General features: G+C 40.3%; 1 non-coding gene across 1 annotated transcript; it reads left to right on the forward strand.

Annotated features, from left to right (window-relative positions):
* Positions 1–963: 963 nt before the first annotated feature.
* On the forward strand, positions 964–1,070 carry LOC118992707 (U6 spliceosomal RNA). The gene has a single exon (XR_005067706.1). It is a non-coding gene; the product is annotated as a U6 spliceosomal RNA (small nuclear RNA).
* The last annotated feature ends 17,875 nt before the right edge of the window (positions 1,071–18,945 follow it).

Consider the following 18,945-nt stretch of genomic DNA (forward strand, 5'->3'; position numbering starts at 1 on the left):
CTATCTTTGGAGCTTTGATCTGTTCTTTCGTTTGAGCTATATTTCTTTGTCTCGGTATACATTGTAACATTACATTGTAAGGGGTGGAGGCTTAGGTATTCACCACCGATTGTCCCAAGTGGGACAATCACTTGGCTACATTGTGATGCTGTGTGTGGGGTGAGGTCTGAGAGGGAACAATACTGCGTGCTTGGTTCTCTGCCAGCTTTCAGTCACTTTCCACACTACCCGCAAGCAAATTGGGCCCTTCTGGTGCTGATTTCTTGGTGGGTGGGCTTGTGTACATTTTATGATCCTGGGGGTCTCTCCAATGAACTCTCTTGTGAGGCTGGCAGTTTCTCCTGCCACCGCAACCCCCACAGCTTTTTACAGCCTGAGGTTTCAAGGCTTTATTTCCCTGCACTGGAACCCTGGGTTGTGTGGTCTGTCTCGCTCCCCAGTTGTTCCTGCCGGTTTATCTGCACACAAGTGCCGGTCCACCAGCCTCTGCCTTGCCAGCCTGGTCTTCCAGCCACCACCCTGCCGTGTGTCCTTTCTTCCCTGGCTGCCCATCTCCGCCCCTCCTACCAGTCTGGATGAATGCTTCTTCTTTAATTCTTGGTGGTTGGACTTCCATACAGCTCAATTTTCTGGCAGCTCTGGTGTTTTTTTGTTTTAAAATTTGTTGTTGCCATCCTTCTTTTGGTTGTCTGAGGAGGCAAAATATATCTACCTATGCCTCCATCTTCTGTTTGTATCTTTTAAAAAGTTGTCTTAAAGCCTTTTAAAGCAAGGATAAATAGAAAGTATAAATATATTCCTCAGAAATCCATTGCATTCTTGCTATTAGGATGTGGGGGAAGCACAATTGCTTTGCTTTGCATGAAGGGAAAACTGCATAATGCAAAAAACACTTGTGAGAATCTAAATGGAATAATGTAAATGTATAGTTTCTATTGAAGAAAAAATGTATATTTACACATGGTGCTTGCGTTAGCAGCACATACACTAAAATTGGAACTATACAGAGAAGATCAGCATGGTCTCTGATAAGGGACAACACACAAACTCACAAAGTGTTTCAAATGTCCAGATGATGGTCAAAGAGCACAAATTCCCATCTCTACGATTCGCAGGCCCAATGTACAGCATGGAAACTGGTCAGCAGTACTGTGTTATATACTTGTATTTTAAGATAGTAGGTCTTAAATGTTATCACAATATACAAAAAATTATATAAGTGAAGAAATGAAGGGGCTAACAAACCTGATTGTAGTGATCATCTTGCAAAATATGCATGTATATACATCATATTGTACAACTTAAACTTACAAATGTTACATGATTGGATTCGAGAAAACTAGGATTTCTGGCACAAGGGAGGAATAAGAATATGACACCCTTAACCCCCCTCAGCAAGCCCCCCAAATAATTAGGGGACCGCTATGTGAAGTCCATCTGGGATGACTCTTCAGACGCCTGGGGTGGGCCGTGTGGTCACACCATACCACCAGGGAGATGCTTCGAATCCAGTTCCTTACACACTGTAGAAGCTTTACCAATGCATGCTGAATAAATGGCCAAGATGCTTAAGAATTATAGCTATGTGCTAAATAAGTTCATGGATAATCCTCAAATTAATCCATATAGAGGTGATTTAGCAGCACCCAGCAAAGTGGAAGCCATAAAGGGCTTTAGTCCTTCTAAACCTGTCAACAACACTTTGAAGTAAAGATTTTTATCTCCACTCTTTTTCAGATGCAGTTAGGAAAGGTTAAATAATTTGTGCAAGACTACATAAGTAGTAAGTAGAAGGCCAAGGATTTGAGCCTGGAGTTGTCTAATTCTAAAAACAGACTACTCCCTCATTCTGTTCCAATATTTCCCCAAGTGTGTCTAATGTTAAGGACTCAAATCTGAGGCCCCATCCTAGACTGTGTCTGAATGTCCAAGGAGGGACTCAGAAGCATATGTTTAACAAGAGATAAAATGATGATTATTATCAGATGGGTTTAAGAAAACCACTCGATTGCATCAGGCGGGGGGACCCATACCTCCCTCTCGGTGATCAAAGAGAAGCCATCAGAGATCTGAAGCCATCAACTAAAATATTAAGTCATGTCATCCTAGAGTGCATCCCATTATAGTATATTATAGATTATGATATTTATTCTTCAGTTTGGAGATATGGCATTGTCTGATTTAAGGTTATCTGGATTCCAAAATTTCAAGACCATTTTAGAATGTTAAAAATGGGCCATAGTCTAAACCTCAGACTTTTCAGCTCTCTTCTCTGTCCCTCATTGGCCCTCAGGAGCAGAAGGAAGTGAGAATTCTGTTTCACTCCCCAGCAGCTTCCCTGGAGCAGAGGTTCCAGGCCTGCAGGGCCTGGAGGACCGCTGGAGGGGGAACCCTGGGCTGAGAGTCAGTCCTCAGGCCTGGTTGCCCACCAGATGGCTTTCGCCAGATGAGCAGGTTACCCAGTCCAGGAAGTAGAAAAATTCATCAGTGCTTGTTTTGTTTTTCTTAGTTCCAGATTTTCCCACGCGTGCTGAGCCAGCTAAGCCTGCAGCTTCAATACCCATCATGACAGCAAACAACTTATTTGTACAACCGAAATGCTTAATTAACTAAATGGAAAGCAAGGCAGTGACTCCTGCCATGGCTGAATTTAAGTCAAGCTGTGAAACTCCACAGTGCAGCCAGCAGTGGAGACGGAGGAGCCGAACTGAAACCTGAGGGGTGTGGACCACAGCTTCCCAGCAGTTTTATTGTAAGTTACTCCCATTATCTCAGAGAGAAAGCTGAGACATGGTTAGAGAAAATGTGGAACTGATTACCCCCAAAATCTTTGCTGATTTCAAGCAAAGGTCTTTGTTTTAAGGAACTTGCTTTATGTACTACTGCCAAGAAATGTTTTGAATGATATTTCCAGGTATGATTTCTATAATACTAAACAATGACAACTACCTTTTTACAAATATTAGTTTAATATGCCTCTATTCTCCAGTGTTCTTCATCTCATTTACTCTCATAATAACTCTGTGAGGGTGGTGCTCTTACTAACGGAATTTTACAGATGAAGAAACAGATAACTTCCTCAGTGAAATGACGTAACTTGCAGACCATGCAGTCAGGAGCTGAGGGGTCATCTCACATCACTGGTCTATCTGCACCCCAGTGGAGTCCACGCTTTTGGGCCACTCATTTTTCCAAAGACAAATTCTCATATTGATCAAAACATCTGATCCAATAATATATTTGTTGCTTAAAAATAGGCATCTACAACAAAAAATGCTAAAAAAAATTTATTGTGGAAACTCATACAACAAGAAAAAACTTGATAAAGTTGGCAAAGTTGATATCATATAAAAGAGATTTTAAAGCCAAAAAGGCTGAGGGAGGGTGCAAAGAAGCTCTTGATTATAATAAAAAATACATGAAATCAACAGTGAGGACATGGATTGCCAAAGTTAGAAATGCAAAGAAAAATAAAATTAACTAATTAAAAAAACAATTGAAATGGGAAGTGTCATTCATTATCAGGCCAAGACAAAAATTAGACAATCTTAAAAATTAAATAGATTTAGAAGATATTGAAGATGTGACAAAAATAGATACAAATTTGAAAAATAACAGATTATAAATACAATTAATACAAATTATGAATACAATTAATAAATTAGAAGCAGCAGACATTATTCAGCTAAATAACCCATAGATTATCCATCTTTTTCAATGTACAGGACATTGGTACATATATACTAACTCTCAAATAAGGCACCAAAAGTGAATCAAGAGGAAAACTATGTAAATGTATTTTCTTACCACAGTGAAATGAAACTAAATGTTAATGGTATAAGTAAAAAACTGTAAAGGAGCCCTGTGCAAACAGTGGTCTAATCTATAGATTTGGAGACAGACAGCCCTGGGCTTGGATTGCAACTCTACCCCCTACTGCTGTGTGACCAAGGCAATTTATTGAACCTCTCTGAACCTTGGATTTTTCACCTAAAAATGTAGCTCTACTTGGCAAGTTGTTATAAACTATAAAGTATGTAAAATAATATAATACCAAGATTTAAAATAAGGCTAAAACCACACATCATGCGATAGGGAGCCATATCTGTAGTGTACTCATATTTTATTTAACTAGACAAAAAGTTCTGATTTTTGTTGATTGAAAGCAAAAGTCTAGAAAATATGTGCCTAAATACAAGCAGTAGTTATCTCTAAGCACTGAGGTATCTGGTGAATTTTGTTACTTTGCCTATTTTTCTACTAAGAGTATATCATAAGTGCACAGTAAAAGAGTAATAAATGTGAAAGTAAGTATAAACTTCTTTAGAACATAATATAAAAATATAAATATTAATATATTGAGTGTTCTCTAGGTGGTGGCTATTATAAACAAGTAACCATTTCTGTTGCCACCACTGTCATCATCATTATTGCAGATCCTAAACTACTCTCTCAGTCTCGCTTCCTTTCTGTGTGTGTCTGTGTATGATACACAGTATATATACATGTTAAAAATAAATATACAGCCCTGGCTGGTGTAGCTCAGTGGATTGAATGAGGGTCTGTGAACCACAGCGTCGCTGGTTCGGTTCCCAGTCAGGGCACATGCCTGGGCTGTGGGCCAGGTCCCCAGTGGGGGTTGTGTTAAAGGCAACTACACGTTTCTCTCCCTCTCTTTCTCCTTCCCTTCCCCTCTCTCTAAAAATAAATAAATAAAATCTTTAAAAAAAACATAAAATAGACATAAATATGCATTTAAATTAATTTTAATTAATTATAAAGTTAAATATAAATTATATAAACATGTATACAAGTATATAGTATAGTATATATAAAACACAATATTGAGATACCTGACAATTTAAATATAAACTATATAATTAGATAATCATATCAATATAAACTCTTCCAATTTTCATAACTGTTAAATTTCCTGATTTTTATAATAGAAATTATCTTAGGAAATATACATTGAGGTATTTAGGTAGGTAGGTATGTATACCTGCAACTTACTCTCAAGAGTTCAGGAAAAAAATTCATATATAGGGAGAGAAGGAGAGATACAGTAATCAGGGAAAACTAGAAACACACAAACTGTAACCAAATGGTGACTCTGGGTAAAGGCTGTGCAAGAGTTCTTCATACTGATCTTTTAATATATTTGTAATTTTAAAATAATATAAAAATGAGCATTGACAACCAGCAGAAACAAATAAATGGGTGACAACTTCTAACAACAGCAACAAAAATTCTCCTAAGCAACAGAGTTAAGTAGAAAATAAGAACATGATCATTACTTTGGAATACTATAAAATTGAAAACACCACCTATTAAAAGTGAGGAGTGTGTGAAGAAATCAAGGCCTAAAGGTAAAAATGTAGATGCATTTTAGAAACATGAAATAAGTAAACTAAGCACTAGATTTAAAATCTTACAAAAAGAAGAGAACCAGCATAAGGGAAAATAATAAAGATGAAGAACAGAAATAAATAAACCAGAAAACAGAAAGTCAGTGGGCATAAATAAATTAAAATGCTCATTTTCTGAGATTACAAGATATATTAACCCCCTTGGCAATATAATAAATAAATGAGATAGTATAAATCAACAAAATTAAAAACCAGACTGGTAATTTAACCACTGAGATAAAGGATTTTAAAGTATAAATGATTATAATGCACAATTTATGATAATCTATTCAAAATATTTAGCCAAATGGGCAATACAAAATGTAAAGTATAAAACTGGCAAAACAAGATGTAGGAAACACAAACAATATGGTGAAGGCAAAGAAAGAAATTGAGAAAGTTATTAAAGAAATACCTTATCTACCAAAACAAATATGATGTAAACAAATTTACTGAACAATATTTCCACGTAGTCAAGAAACAAATGTTTTTATATCATGTAATCAGTTCCAAATAGTGAAAAAATAAGACATGATAGCCAGTTCACCCTGAGAGATAAGTATTATGCTCATCCACAAACCTGCGAAAAACACCACAAACGCACACAACCTCCTTAGGATGACAAAGGTGCACATGTGCCAATTCCAGTAAAACTGGTTTAAAACATTACAGCCTGGCTCTGGCACACAGTAGATTTTCTGAAAAATAGTGTTGGGGCAAATTAATAAATAAATATATGGGTATATGAACAAAGAAATTCATGTAGTCAACTAGCAATGTCTACTAAGGGCCTGAGAACAAGAATGTCTCATGCACATCATCTATTTGCTAACTTTTATTAATTACTTTATCTAAGGCAGGCCCAATAAACATAGGCAGAAAAATCATTTCAAATGAGCTTGAATGCAGCTGGAACAAGAGTATGTGGTGACCAATGAAGATTACTTCTAAGAAAGCTGGAAGATTATGACCAATTACAGAACACCTTTTAAAAAGAACTGCCACCTGGCTGGTGTAGCTCAGTGGATTGAGCACGGGCCTGCAAACCAGAGGATCGTGGTTTGATTCCCAGTCAGGGCACATGCTTGGGTTGCAGGCCAGTTTCCTGCAGGGGATGCACAAGAAGCAACCATACATTGATGTTTCTTTCCTCTCTCCTTCCCTTCCCCTCTAAAAAGATAAATAAAATATTTTTAAAAAAAAAACTGCCAGTGGGAGCGGGTAATTCTTAAAAGGAAAATTGAAGAAATGAAGACACAAAAAAATTTTAATATATATTTTATTGATTATACCATTACAGTTGTTCTATTCCCCCCTTCATTCCCCTCCACCCTGCACACCCCCTCCACCACCATTCTCCCCCTTTAGTTTATGACCTCGTTTCTCAAGTTCTTTAGATTCTATATTTCCCCTACTATTCTTGTTCTCCCCCCTATCTATTTTCTACCTACTGTCTATGCTATTTTCTGTACCTTCTCCCCCCTTCTCCTCCTCCCATTCCCCTGTTGCTAACCCTCCATGTGTTCTTCATTTCTATGGTTCCACTCCTGATCTAGCTGTCCTCTTGGTTTGCTTTTGTTTTAGGTGTAGTTGCTAATAACTGTGAGTTTGCTGTCCTTTCACTGTTCATATTTTTCATCTTCTTTTTCTTAGATAAGTCCCTTTAACATTTCACATAATAAGGGCTTGGTGATGATGAACTCCTTGAATTTGATCTTATCTGAGAAGCACTTTATCTGCCCCTCCATTCTAAATGAAAGCTTTGCTGGATAAAGCAATCTTGGCTGTAGGTCTTTGGATTTCATGACTTGGAATACTTCTTTCGAGCCCCTTCTTGCCTGGAAGGTCTCTTTTGAGAAATCAGCTGACAGTCTGATGGGAACTCCTTTGTAGGTGACTGTTCCCTTTTCTCTTGCTGCTTCTAGGATTCTCTTCTTCATTTTAATCTTGACTAATGTAATTATGATGTGACTTGGTGTGTTCCTCGTTGGGTCCACCTTCTTTGGGACTCTCTGAGCTTCCTGGATTTTCTGGAAGTCTATTTCCTTTGCCAGACTGGGGAAGTTCTCCTTTATTATTTGTTCAAATAAGTTTTCCACTCGTGCCTGTTTCTTTCCCCCTTCTGGTACCCCTATAATCCGGATGTTGGAACATTTAAAGATGTCCTGGAGGTTCCTAAGCTTCTCCTCATTTTTTTGAATTCTTGTTTCTTTATTCTTTTCTGGTTGGATGTTTTTTTCTTCCTTCTGGTCCATTCCATTGATTTGAGTCCCAGTTTCCTTTCCATCACTATTGGTTTCCTGTGCATTTCCCTTCATTTCAATTAGTTTAGCCTTCATATGTTCCTCTAATTTGTGACTATAATCAACAAGTTCTGTGAGCATCCTGATCACCAGTATTTTGAACTGTGCATCTGAGAGTTTCACGATTTCTTTTTCTCTTAGAGTTATTGGCTCTGGGGTTTTGAGTTCTTCTTGAGCCATATTTTGAACTGTTGGTGCCTGTTACATATGAGGAGTGGAGCCCCAGGTGTTCACCAGGGTGGGGCAACTCAGTGGCTGGGTTGTGACGCTGTATGTGGGGGCGGGGTCAAAGGAAAGCAATGGCGGTCCCCTCTTCCACCTCCCAACACCGGGGCCACACAATCTGTCCCACTGCGTGTGAATGTGCTACCGAGGTCAGCCCTCCACCTTGCGTACCCACTGGGTTCGCCCACTGGGGCCTGCATGGTCCATCTCACTGCTCACTCCTCTGCTGGTTTATCTGCACGTGAATGTGTGACCGCAGTCAGCCTGCCCCACACCCTCACTGGGTCCGTGCTGCTACCCCAGCTGCCTACACGCCTTGGTCGGGGGATCTTTCCTGCCCGACCCTGCTCTGCTGCTGGCTCCGCCCCTCTTACCTGTCCCAGTTAAACGGTTCGTTGTTGTTGGACTTCATATAGTTCAATTTTCTGTTCTTTGGCTGCGTCTTTGTTTACTAAACCTTTGTTGTATTCAAACTTGGTTGTGGGAGAAGGCACAGTGTTTCCACCTATGCCTCCATCTTGGCAGAAGTTCAAGACACAAAGAATTTAAGGGTAACAGAATATCTCAAAATGTGCCACTTTAGCCTAAAGATGACTTTGAGCTAAAAAGCACTTGAAAGCAGGAGATTTAAAGAAGGTATTCCAACCTCCCCTTTTCTTTCAAAAACAGAAGATAAAAATTAATTCCCGTGTGAAAGATGCCCTCCCAGTACTGGGGCAGGGCTTGGGTGCAGGGAAAGGAAGAAACATTCTTCAGTGAAGAATAAAAGCTGAAAGAGTTCTGTACAAACAGAACTTATTAAAATAATTCTTGTCTTCCTTTACCCTCCCTACATAGTTCAGTTACTTTTCCACAATTTTCTCTTTGTTCAACCTAGTACAAAAGCATGCAAATTTTGGCATTTCTTGGGGTCTTCATTTCCTTAAGAGGTCTCCTGTGTCATACAAAACACAGCAATTTGTATGCTTTTCGCCTATTAGTCTGTCTTATGTCAGTTTGGTTCTCAGTACCCACCAGAAAAAGCCCTAAGTGGTGAGATTTTGCCTTCTCTGTAGGACTGTTCTTGATGAAAAAGATTGATGAATCTGACTGCATGAAAATGTAAAGCTCTGTTCAACAGGAAACACCACAGACAAAACACAAACTGGGAGAGAATATTTGCAACAGATAGAATCATAGAGAATTAAAATCAGCAAGAAAAATATTAATAAAAGAATAGAAAGATGGGCAAAATATCGGAAACGAACAATTCATAGTAGAGGAAATTTGACGGACCAATGGCATACCAATAATTAAAGAGATAAAAATTAAGACAATGCGATACCATTTTGCATCCATTAAACAGGTGAAAGAGAAATAATCTGACACTATCACATATTGGTGACAATGTGGAAGAACTAGAGACACATTCATATTTTGATGAGGACATGCTCATTGGTGTAATCATGTTAGAGAATAAACTGTCAACATCTAGGAACACTGAAAAGACATGTACATCACAACCCAGCAATTTTGCTTCTAAAAGTAAACTCTAGAAGCTCTCACTTGTGGACGGTGCCAGTGCATTGCACCGGCATTGTTCATGATAGTAAAAAACAAAGAAAGAAAGAAAAAGTAAACCCCACAAATCATCAGTAGGAACAAATTGTGATGTATTCCCACAAAGGGATCATTTATAGCAGTCTCATCAATAGAGATAAACCTTTGAGATATAAGGCAGAGTGGAAAAAAAACAAGTTGCAGGTGAGTAGAGTAAAAAACAACTGTAAATATCCAAAATAACACTGTATGTTTTATAGCCACACAGACACGATGCAAACACAGACACAGATGAGAACGACAGGCACCACACTCAGGGTGGGCTGCCTCCAAAGAGGGGAAACGCAAGGCTGGGTTGGAAACACATACACAGGTGTCCAAGCATTCTATTTCTTAACAAAAATAGGAAACGTAGATGGCAAAACATTAGGATTTGATGGGCCTGAGTCATGGGGGATAAACATAAATATTCATTATACTGTGTCTCTAAAATTATTAAAAGCTTTTTAAATGAGCACCTCAATTTTAAAATATATTTAAAAATACAAAAATATATAAACTAGTATGTAAGACATAAAACCTCATTAATAAGTGATTTTAAAAAAGAAAACAGTTTTTAAATAGGGGTGGCGGTAAATTCAACTTTAACTCACTAGGAAAAATAAAATAAAATTAAGTATACATATATCATTTGGGCTTATCAATGGAAGATAAAATTGCAAAAATGTTAATAGCTAATGTTAACATGGAGAGTGGGAGGGAGCACATCTATTCATGGTTGATGGGAACTTAAAATGGCAGAAATTTATTAACTTTGGTAATATATGTGAAAAGGGAAAAAATATATATATATAATAACCTTTGCCTCAGCAATTCTACTTTAAGAAATTTAAGCAAAGAAAATGATCAGAAATGTGCATCAAGATTTATACGTAAGTGTGTTGATAGCAGCATTGTTCATAATGGTGATACCTTAGATCTATTCAAGTTAATAAAAAATAGGGAATTAAGTCAATTGTGGTCCATCCGTAAACATAATATTCTAAAGCTATTTTTAAGAATATTTTAAAAGAGTAATGCCACTGAAGTATGTCCTTAGTACATTGTTAAGACGGGTTATTAAAGGGCTTGTATGTGTGTTCACAATTGTATTTTTTCAATAAATATACATCTCTGACCGGGTGGCTCAGTCAGTTGGAGCATCGTCCTGTACGTCAAAAGTTGTGAGTTCCATCCCAGTGGGGGTGTGTGTGGGAGGCAGCAGGTCCACATTTGTCTCTCTCTCTATAAGTCAATGAGCATATCCTCCGGTGAGGGTTTTTTTTTTAAATCTTAAAAATATGGACAGAAAAAATAATTTGGAGGTATCCACATCAAAATCTCAACAGTGGTTATCTGAGTGGTGAAATTATGGATATTCTTCAACACTTTTGAAAATTTTAATTAAATTTATTGAGGTAACATTAGTTAATGTGGGTTTTTTCTTTTGCTCTTTTCTTATTTTTGATAATAAACAAGCATTGATTTCACAATAGAAAAGTTACTAAAATAAAACATTCATCAAAATGAGCTTTGGTTGCTTAAAAATTTAAATATAAAATCTAATTATGGAGGAACTGGCAAAGAATTTTAAAAAAAGGTGTTTACACTTCTCTGAGAGAATTATAACTTTCTTTTGGCTTTGATACAATTGAAGTGATTACACCATAAAAATTTGCACTACTAAAGACATTTTAAAAGGGGGAAAATATTTCTATCAAACATTACCAAAAAGTGAGATCTATCATAAATAGCTAATTTGAATTTGTACAATAAATGTCAAGATTCCAGAAGATAAATAGGTAAAAGACAGAACCATTCCCCTAAGAGAAATACAATTAGTAGACAAACAGAGTGGGGAAATGTTAATTCTCTCTAAAAATCAAAGACATGTAAATGAAGCAGCCTGAAGACAATCTACATATTCTAAAAGAACAAAAAAGAGTTGAATGCTAATATCCAACGCTGGTGAAGCTGCCCAGATATTGACTCATGCATTCATTTACAACTGTATCCCTCCCACCCTTTAGGCAGAAATGTTACCATTAAGAATTTATTCTTAAGGAATAATCTGGGAAAAGCAAAACAGTCCCTCCTCATCTCTCTGACTTCTAAACGTTGGAATGACCAGGGCTCAGCCCTTCAGCACTGGCTCATTTCCACCCTCGTGCACTGTTTGGAAGATCTCACCTGTATGAACCCAGACCTCTCCCCTCAGGAGTCCCCAGGGAGAAAGCAGACCAGAAGAGAGATTTCCCTCTCTCCTAGGGTCAGGGGTGAGGATGGGGGTCAGGTGGATCTTGAGGGCAATTCAAAGGCTCTGAACTCAGTTGAAGGAGCAATGAAGACAAGAGGAGCCGGCAAAGAGTGTCAGAGAGACACCTAGAGTGAGCTGCATCATAAAATTAATCTCTTACAATAGCCAAACATCCCAGGCTTTACCTTCTAAGGAGTATCTGTGAGTTTCCCAGGAGTTCCCTAATTGCAGTAGCCCCCAGCTCACCTGCAGACTGCCAGGTCTCAGCTGCCCTCGCCACCCCCACCCCCAGCCTTCAAAGTCTTAAGGGAATTATTTTGGTGAGGCAGTCCACTCAAGTATTGGCCTCCTTGCTGAAGCCTGTCACCAACCTAGAGTGGGCACCCCAGCACTCCCTCCACGCCTCCTGGGACAGCTCTGCCTGCTGGGAGCCACCCAGGCTCCTGTGGTGGCAGTCAGGCCAATCCCTCTGAGGTCAGGGAGCAGAATTGCTAGGGACCCTCAAGTCTCTCACACCCTCTCGTCCACATTCATCATCCACTGTAAGTCCCAGTCTAGGGCGTCTCCTTCATGTGGGTCCTTGTTTTGCTCAAGGACGCTTGCACATTGACCATATTTTAGTCCCCTGATCTCATGACGTCTGTATCACAGTTTTCATCATTCCCATTGTTTAGAAGTTAAGGTTCACCCAAGGCAGAGTTGGGCTCACACCCATTTCTTTTGTCCTCAAATCTGTGTCTCTCTCTGTGGCACTAATTTTGGCCAAGACTGGGTCTCACCAAACAAGTTAACAGCCTACCACTTCCTTCCTTGTTTACACATCAACTGGGGAAAATGGACAAGAGAAGTTATTTTTTTTATTAAGAGCTAAGACAGGCAGTTTGGCTCCAGAGATGGTGTGAGAGCAGAAGGAGTCTCCAGAGGCAGGGAGCCCTCTAAAGGTCTGTGTTCTCATACCAGCTCCAAGATCCCAATTACACGCCTGACCACAGAGATCTCATCACTGTTGTTTCCTAAGGCATCAAAAGGATGACTCGCTCTCCCAAGAGCCCCTGAAGAGCCCTCTGGTAGCCTGACATATTCGGTGATTGGAGCAGAACTGTGGAGTAAAAAATGGCTCCCCCCAGGGTGTTACAACTCCAGTGGCCGTACATTTATTTAAAAGGAGCCTAGACACAGCAATATTTTTGTCCTTCGCTCCCTGAACTTTGCCTAGAAGTAAATAAAGCTGGCATGAGCAGAGCAAACTCCTGCTCCTCCCCTGCAGAATGCATACAGTCGGCTCAGGAAGAGGGGAGAACGCCTGTGGTGTCCCGCTGAATAATCTGACAGTTTCTCAAGGCACAAGAACTGAAACTGGGGCTGATGCAGTCAACTCCATGTGGGTGTCCTGTCCCTGATCCACGCAGGAATTCCTCATTGAGGTGGAAGAGATCCCCCTCCATCAGGCCAAAAGGGAAAAGGCAAACTTCCTGAGAGCCCGTTTGCACCAGCTACCCTGGGCAGGTTTGTGTGTACCATTTTCTCTGGTGCTCACTGCACTCTGCCCACCAGGAGTGCACGGACTCTCTGGTCCTTGGACCTGGATCCTGGGGTCTGAGGAGTGTGTCACTGCAAATAGACTTGTTAGAGAGGCGACTCTAGTTGTCACCTCTCCTGGCCACCCCCTGAAAGGAACCCCTCTGAGGGCCTTCCCCACCTTAGAGCCTGTTTTCTCAGGCCTGAAAAAAGAAAGCATGTTTTAAATTTAAACTCAAGGTTAGATGGTCCAAGACAGATAATGGGAAAGGAAGGAAGGAAGGAAGGTATTTTGGGGTAGGGGTGCTTTGTTTTTCAACTAGAAAGGAATATATAAAAATTTGTACAGTTAATTTCAAAATCAAGAACAGGAAACTTAAGACTTATCTATACCTTTAAAAAAACACTATTTTAGTGGAGGAAAACTTTTCTCTTCTTCCTTTCTAGGTTCTTTAGCTGGCCTAATAATTAAGTTGACATAAGATGGAGTATGGGAGAAAAACCCCTGAGAGGCCCCCAATGAGTTGGTCAATTGAGGCTTATATATCATCCTGAGTAAAGAGGAGGTGAGAACGTGGGACCTTGGAGGAGAGGAAAACAAGTCACAGGAAGACGGAAAGGGCAAATGTTTGGTAAACAACTGTTTGCAGATAAGTCCTTTTGATGTAAAAATTTATCTCTGGTAAGAGCTCTCTTCCTGCCTTAGGCCCCCTATCTAAATTTGTCCAGACAATTAAGGGGCAGGTAAAAGACTCTTCTTGAGTCTATTGGGCCTTGATTGTCTTTTAGTTCCAAATAATCCGTGTGCCAAAGCAGCAATTTCTGGGGCAGCCTGCCCTAACCCCGTTACTATAAATAGTTCCCCTACTCTTCATCACAGTCAGTTAAGTGGGCAGAGAAAGAGAGGAGGAACAAGTAAGGAAAAATAAAAAGCACAAAAAACTGTAATCAATAAAAATAATAATAGTGGACATGTAATGAGCTAAGCACAGTCTGTATTTTTCTCATTTATTCTCTCCTCAAATCCTTTGAAGTAAATACCCCTGGTTCAGAGTGGGGAAACTGAGGCACAAAGACTTTAAATAACTTGCCCACTGTAGAGCTAAAAAGAGAGACGCCCGCCTGGAAACCTAGTCCTGCTGTCAAAGACTCCGCTCGGGGACAGAGCAGCTAAAAGAGACAGTCTTTCCTTGGAAAGGAGCCTCACCCTATTATCTCTGGAATTCTGCAGCTAAGTACTTTCCTCTACCATTTCGTGACAATAAGAATTAGAGGAGAAATCCTGTGCTTCACTGGAAAACCAGCATTGTCTGAGACGCAGCACAGCCTTCTGGGTTATCGGGTGCTAGTGTCCGTTGCCCCCGGGGGCATTTTACGACTCTGTACATTGCAGGTGACTAACAGCAAGGCAAGATGCAAATTCGGTCCTGTCCTGTAGGGGTTGGAGAAACTTCCCTTTCACACTGTGGACAAACATATTTGCGTTCTCATTTGAGCAGTCATTTTAACATTCCCTTACTCGTATAAATTTGGGGAAGCTTTTGGTCTCTCCTTGGAACTGGTTATAACACTCCTACCAGCTTCTTTATTAACAAGTTAAATAAAATACTACATGTTTATTTTTATATCTGAATAAGAGTCATGACTTTACCTTTTTAAATATAATTATCTTTTAATAGAATTATCAAATCATATCAAAACATCTGAGCGCGGGCCTGCGAACCACATGATCGAGGTTCGATTCCCAGTCAGGGCACATGCCTGAGTTGCGGGTCAGTTCCCAGTGGGGGACTCATGAGAGGCAACCATACATTGATGTTTCTCTCCTTCTCTCCTTCCTTTCCTCTCTAGAGATAAATAAATAAAATCTTAAAATTAAAAAAAAAAAACATCTCATTGGTGCTTTCTGGAGGACCCTGGGCATGATCTGACCCAAATGGTTTCCAGAGAAACTGGGTCACTGAGGATGGTGTGTAAATTAGGTCTTTTACAGCATAGTCTCTCCTGGCAATTTCCTGTCAAACACTGTGTTTGGTTTATGACAAAGTTTGATGGGCAAAGGTTCCAGTCCCCTGGTCTTGGCTGGTCTTTTTTTACTGTTGATCAGGGAAAACCCACATGTATGTAAATTCTACCCTCCGATAACATCTCCATGATGTGTATCTTCTGCTGTGTGTCACGGGCTGTTTCAAGCTATCCCCACAAAATAGCTGAGAAAGAGCTTCAGAATATCTGTTTTGAAATAATAATCATAAACACCTGATCTATGTCATTACCTGCCATGCAGGAGCATGATTCAATGGCGTTTTTTAAACATGAAACACATGAAGATCTCACAGCCAGTTCCTACCTCCCTTGGCACGTAGCTGTTGAATGGGTTTTGAGTCAGATAAACATAATTCAAATCCTTTTTCATTTCTTAGTGGAATGTGGGTTTGGGCAACTCAGTAACGTCCCTAAGCTTCAGTTTTCTTTTCTGTATATAGGGAATAATCATACCTGACTCACAATGTCACCAGATTGGTTCCAAACCAGGGCAGACCCTACCTCAGCACAGTCCGAGACCTCCGGGCTCTTGACTCATGTAGGAAAAAATTCAAGAGCAAGTCCAAGTGAGTATGAAAGCAAGTTTTGTTTTTTTTTAGGTAGAAGGAGAAAGCGGCCAGACTTGGGTTCCTGGAGACAGAATCAGGGGTAAGCCTGGGACTGGCTGCTGTCACCTGCTGCTCCCCTGGCTGCAGGTCTCGCAGGGTGCCACTGTGAAAGAAGTGAAAGTGCACGTCCGTGGATAAAGGTAAACTTGCAGGGCAGTCGCACACTGGATCAGTTAGTTCTTAGGATTTCATGTGTTCCCCATCGCAGGTTGTTCCTGAACATTGTGGTGTCAAATTCTGTGTCTGCCTTCTGTGTGGGAGGGGGTCTTGTTTCTAATGTAGGTCGTTCCAGAAGTGTCATGGCATTCCTCCTCCTTGGCTCCCCTTCCACTTGTGGTGTCAATTTTCATTATAATGGTGGTATAATGAGCTTTGGGGTAATTTTTAAATCAATGTTTCCTCTATCTTGGATTGATCTGGCTTCAGCCAATTCTTGCTGTTGCCTTCTGCAACCTCCACAGGAATTTCCTGCCATAAACTGTTTCCCTTTGATCACATGCAGAGGTGGAGGCTTTGGCAAGATGACCTACAGCCTTATGGACTTCTGTTATCCATTCCTACTCCCGCATTTCTCTTGTTGAGAGCTTCCCTAACTTTTTTCCATCCTGCCTCAACAGGGGTGTTCCTGTTTCAATGAGATTGTACGGAGAGCTTGGGATCTTTGGGAGTATGCCCCTGAACTGCTAACCTCTGACTTCTGGGCCTTCCTAGGAATCAATGAGTAACCATGTCAGCAAGCTATCCTGTCAGTGGAAAAGTGATGAGTCATCAGCAACACTTGAAGCAGATCTTTGGGAACTGCTCCTGATTTCTTGCAGCCAAAGAACTTCATTAGCTAACCCCAGAAAGCTTTTGTGAGATGAGCTATGTGACAAGGTGTGAATACCAGCTGCTATAGAGAGGCTTGGGCCATTTCAGTCTCAGCAATGCTCCAGCCCTGCCTGATACCTAGGATGAGGACGGTGCCCTTGGGTATTCCACAGTCAGAAACACTGCAACCCAGCAAGACAGCTAGTGTGCTGATAGCCCACCTGCCCAAACTGTGCCCTTGGTTTACTGCCATCAGGTAATTTAGTTTGTGAACTTGATGGGTGTCTTTGAGGACCCTAGAATGATCACCTCTCAACAAGCCTAATCAACACCCCAAGCAGCTGGATAATGCAAACACAGAATCTAGTCTATGTCCACCCTCCTTCTTTTTTTTAATTTTATTTATTTATCTTTAGAGGGGAAGGAGAGGGGGAGAGAAACGTCAATGTATGGTTGCCTTTTCTGCATCCCCTGCTGGGAGTTGGGTTGCAGGGAACCGGCCTGCAACCCAGGTATGTGCCCTGACTGGGAATCGAACTGCGATCGTGTGGTTCGCAGGCCTGTGCTCAATCCACTGAGCTACACCAGCCAGGGCACCCCTCCTTCTTATAGAGGAGAAAACTCTTAGAAAACTTTAAGGATCCAACAATACTCAATGTCTATCTGGTTGTTCAAAACCAACTTAAAATTTTACTTCCTTTTGTTTTCAAACATAATGCAGAGAAAAAAGTCTTCCATTCTTCTGGGACCACTAAAATCATGAAATGCATTATTGATACCAAAGTAGCTAGTCACAAAAAAAAGATTGCTCTAGTTTCTATGGGGATTTTTTATTTGTTGGTTTGGTGTTTTTAGTCGTTCCACAAACCAGCAGCTGAAATTCTGATGGGATATGTAAATAGAGCAGCACAGAGCAGAAACCATAAAAATGAGTATCGAAAAACATCTCAGCTCTTCATTCCATAGGTACTTGGCTTCTTACTTTAGACTTTGGAGAATAAGAGAGCCATGGAGCTTAGAGGGATTTCATAGCCCTTATATCTAATATACCCCATCTACATGGATTAAACATTTGACCTTGGATAAGGACTCTCCAAACCTCAATTTTCTCACCTGTAAAAGTAATTCCTAACTCACTTGTTACAAAAATCAAATGAGCTCTGATTGTGCCAAAAGTTATAAGTGCTTTCTTTGTGATCATGTTTCATCTTCCCAATCCCATTTCACCGATGAGACAGCAGAGGCAGGGAAAGGTTATATCATTAGCTCAAGTTCACACAATGAGTAATACAGAGCTGATGCAAGGGACAATCTGCAAAGGTTTATCAATGAGGCATGATAATCTGGGGTGAATAAATACCTACTTGAAATGCTTGAACCACTTCATCCTTTCCGTCTAGAACATCACCCGCAGCCTTGTTTTCACCTTTCCCTTGTGTACAGGTCTTTAGAAACATAGATAAGGGAAAGGGTAAACTCTGGGCCAACCCCTTTCCACATGAGGACGTGTTTGAAGCTAACTTAAACTAAGCAAGTGTCCCGACGTGTTTTGTCATATTCGCATGCACCACAGATCGATCTGTGACTCAGTAACGACTTGGTCATTTTCCTAATAGCGGCCTTGCCCCAAGGAAAAACAAGAGGGATTAGTTATTTTCTAATGACAATGACCCTGAAAACTTTATAAACTTTATCTTGCGAGTGGAGGAGGATTGAGATGTAGGAGAGAAAGCCCGGTGCAGTCCCAGGGAAGCAGGCACATAGGGACTCAGGCTTTGTGGTTAAGAAATCCAACCCTGGGCTCAGGGGGTCCTGATTTCCCCTCTCTCAGCCTTTTACTAGTAAAATATGGTTTTTGTCTCCGTTTTTAGTCTCTGAAATTCTCAGCTGTAAAACTGTGGAAATGATAATACCAAGCAAAACCCGATTGTTTTGACGACTCTTTTTTCAGAACTCTAGCCCGAGGCTGCCGTTCTCAGGAATCTCCAGTTTCCGAGGATGAAAGCAAACAAATCTGGTTCTGAATATAAAACTCTGTTCCTCTCATCAGTGAACTTCACCTTGATCCCCGGCTTCTCCTTTCCTGGGACATGCTCTCTTTACCTTTGTAAAATATTTACTTCTTTTCTCCTGATTAACTTTCCTATCACCATTACACTAAAAGTAAAGGTTACATTCAGGTCATCAAATGC

This window comes from Sturnira hondurensis, unplaced genomic scaffold (assembly GCF_014824575.4).
Source record: "Sturnira hondurensis isolate 20B ecotype Veracruz unplaced genomic scaffold, ASM1482457v3 Scaffold0008196, whole genome shotgun sequence".
NCBI classification, from domain to species: domain Eukaryota; kingdom Metazoa; phylum Chordata; class Mammalia; order Chiroptera; family Phyllostomidae; genus Sturnira; species Sturnira hondurensis.